Below are 2,937 nucleotides of genomic sequence, written 5' to 3' on the forward strand. Positions count from 1 at the left end.
CATGACCGGCTATCCTTTCGATCATTTGATCAATGAAAGGTAGAGGGAAATGATCTTTCCTAGTAGCTTTATTTAGGTTCCTATAGTCTATACAAACCCTCCAACCGGTGGTGGTTCGTGTAGGTATCAGTTCACCTTCATCATTTCTTACAACAGTTATGCCTCATTTTTTAGGAACACAATGGATTGGACTAACCCACTCACTATCCAAGATCGGATAAATGATTCCATTGTCTAAAAGTTTAGTAATCTCATTTTTGACTACTTCTTTCATGTTCGGATTTAAGCGTCTTTGCCTATCCGCTTTAGGTGGCTTGTCCTCTTCTAAGTGAATTCTATGCATTACTATACTAGGATTAATTCCTTTTAAGTCTGAAATTTTCCATCCCATACTTCCTATCCTATTTCTAACAACATCTTTCAATTTTTCTTCTTGATCGCTTGTTAATTTGTTAGAAATAATTATAGGTAGAGAATCGCCTTCGCCTAAGAAAGCGTACCTCAAATGACTGGGTAACTCTTTAAGTTCTAATTTAGGGGGTGTTACAATTGAAGGCGGAACTGGTCCATCTTCTCTAATCAAAGGCTCTGGGTCCTTATCATCTAATTCCTCATCTATTATAGGTTCAATTATTTCTTCACTTTGAATTACATCATTGACACATTCTTCGACTAAATCAAGTTTCATACAAGCGAATTCCTCCATAGGGTATTTTATCGCTTTGTTCATGTTAAACTCGACCTTATCTTCTCCTATCCTTAAAACTACCTTCCCTTCCGACACATCAACTAGAGCGCGTCCCGTGTTCATAAACGGTCTTCCAAAAATTAAAGGGCAATTTACATCATATGCAAAGTCTAATATAACAAAATCGGTAGGAAAAATAAATTTATCGACTTTGACTAAAACATCTTCAATTATACCATATGGCCTTTTAGTGGTTTGATCCGCTAATTGCAAAACCATATTGGTACGTTTGATATCTTCTTCTAAACCTAACTTGTTAAAAATAGACAATGGCATTAAGTTTATACTTGCTCCTAAATCACAAAGACAACTTGGGAATTCAATATCTCCCAACTTACACGGAATAGTAAAACATCCGGGATCCTTGAGTTTAGTGGGCAAATTACTTGATACTATTGAACTACAGTCTTCAGTTAACGAAATGGATGAAATTCCTTCCCAACTGATTTTCTTTGAAATCAAATCCTTTAAAAACTTACCATAGTTAGGAATTTGTGTGATTGCATCCATAAACGTCAAATTGATATGCAAATTTTTAAGTTTATCCAAAAACGTTAGAAGTTGTTTATCATAGTCCTTATTTCGGACTTTGTGTGGAAAAGGTGGCTTGGGTACAAAAGTTTTGGTACCTGCGTCAGATGGTGAAATTTTTGTGTTTAAGATATCCTCTTTGGACTTTGGTAAATCATTTCCTGATAATGTTGCATCTTTGGTCATTTCAGGCCCTTGATAATTTTTCCCTGAACGAAGAGTAATAGCTTTCACCTGCTCTTTCGGATTTTCTTCCGTATGGCTGGGAAGACTTCCCTCTTTTCGGGATGGAATTGATTTAGCAAGTTGACCAATTTGAATCTCCAAATTATGGATGCTAGATGAGTGGTTTTTAATAAGCTGATCGAATTTATTTTCGATCCGTTTAAAACCATCGTCGTGATTACTTATTTTTCCACTGATAACATCTATAAACTTGTCGATTTTAGAAGATAAAGTGCTAATCGTATCTCTTGACTGATTTTGATAATTAGTGGTACGATTTTGATTAGCACTAATATTATTGTTACCGTTATCTTTCCAGTTAAAGTTAGGATGATTCCTCCATCCAGAATTATAAGTATTAGAATAAGGATTATTAGTTTGGTTTTGCCCTTGGACAAAATTTACCTGTTCGATCTCACTCATATTTTCGTAATCCACATCCGTTTGGATTGGATTGCCATTGGTATCTCGCGGTGCCATAAATTGGTCAATTTTGTGCGATAAAGCAGAAAATTGGGCTTGTAGCATTGCGGCTGGATCAAGTTCAACTATACCTTTAACTGATGGTGAGGCTGAGGATGATGGTTTCGCCACCGGCATATGTCCACGTTCCGTGGGCCACATACTGCTGTTGATTGCCATTTCCTCCAAAAGTTCTCTCGCTTGGGCTGATGTTTTCTTCATAAATAGCCCTCCCGACATAGCATCTAATGAACCCCTAGTTGTAGGATTTAGTCCATTGTAAAATGTTTGCATTAAAAGTTCAGCGGGTAATTGGTGGTGTGGGCATAAACGTTGAAGTTCTTTAAAACGTTCCCAAGTTTCATAAAGAGTCTCATTATCATTTTGAGAAAAAGATGTTAACTCTTTTATGACTCTTGCGGTTTTTGCTAAAGGGAAATATTTAGATAAAAACGCTTGGGCTAATTGTTCCCAAGTGGCAAAAGTTGCGGCTGGCATAGAAGTTAACCATTCTTTGGCTCTATCCTTCAAAGTGAAAGGAAAGAGGCGAAGTTTGATTGCTTCTGCAGTCACATCTGGAATTTTAAAAGTGTCACAAATTTCTAGGAAATTTGTTAAGTGGGTGTTAGGATTTTCGTTAGGTAACCCGTAAAATGTTACATTATTTTGCAACATATTAAGCAAAGCTGGCTTAATTTCAAATTGATTTGCGGTGATTCTGGGTCTAACGATACTATTGGTCACACCGGCCACACCTGGTCTAGCGTATTCCATAAGTGTTGGTGGGTCTGCCATTTTTTCTGGCTCGGTATTTGTTTTTACTGGGGTCTTATTTTTGTTTTTCTTATTTTTCTTGTTCTTCCTAATGGTTTTCTCAATTTCTGGGTCTATAGGGTCTGGTAAAATGCCTGAACTTCGAGAACTGCGCATGAACCTGAAATCTTGCACGAACCGAAACTACCTACAAAACA

General features: G+C 36.9%; 1 non-coding gene across 1 annotated transcript; it reads left to right on the top strand.

The window, feature by feature from the left end:
* The first annotated feature begins 2,276 nt into the window (after positions 1 to 2,276).
* Positions 2,277 to 2,383, top strand: LOC136216036 (small nucleolar RNA R71). The gene has a single exon (XR_010683032.1). It is a non-coding gene; the product is annotated as a small nucleolar RNA R71 (small nucleolar RNA).
* The last annotated feature ends 554 nt before the right edge of the window (positions 2,384 to 2,937 follow it).

This window comes from Euphorbia lathyris, chromosome 1 (genome assembly GCF_963576675.1).
Source record: "Euphorbia lathyris chromosome 1, ddEupLath1.1, whole genome shotgun sequence".
NCBI classification, from domain to species: domain Eukaryota; kingdom Viridiplantae; phylum Streptophyta; class Magnoliopsida; order Malpighiales; family Euphorbiaceae; genus Euphorbia; species Euphorbia lathyris.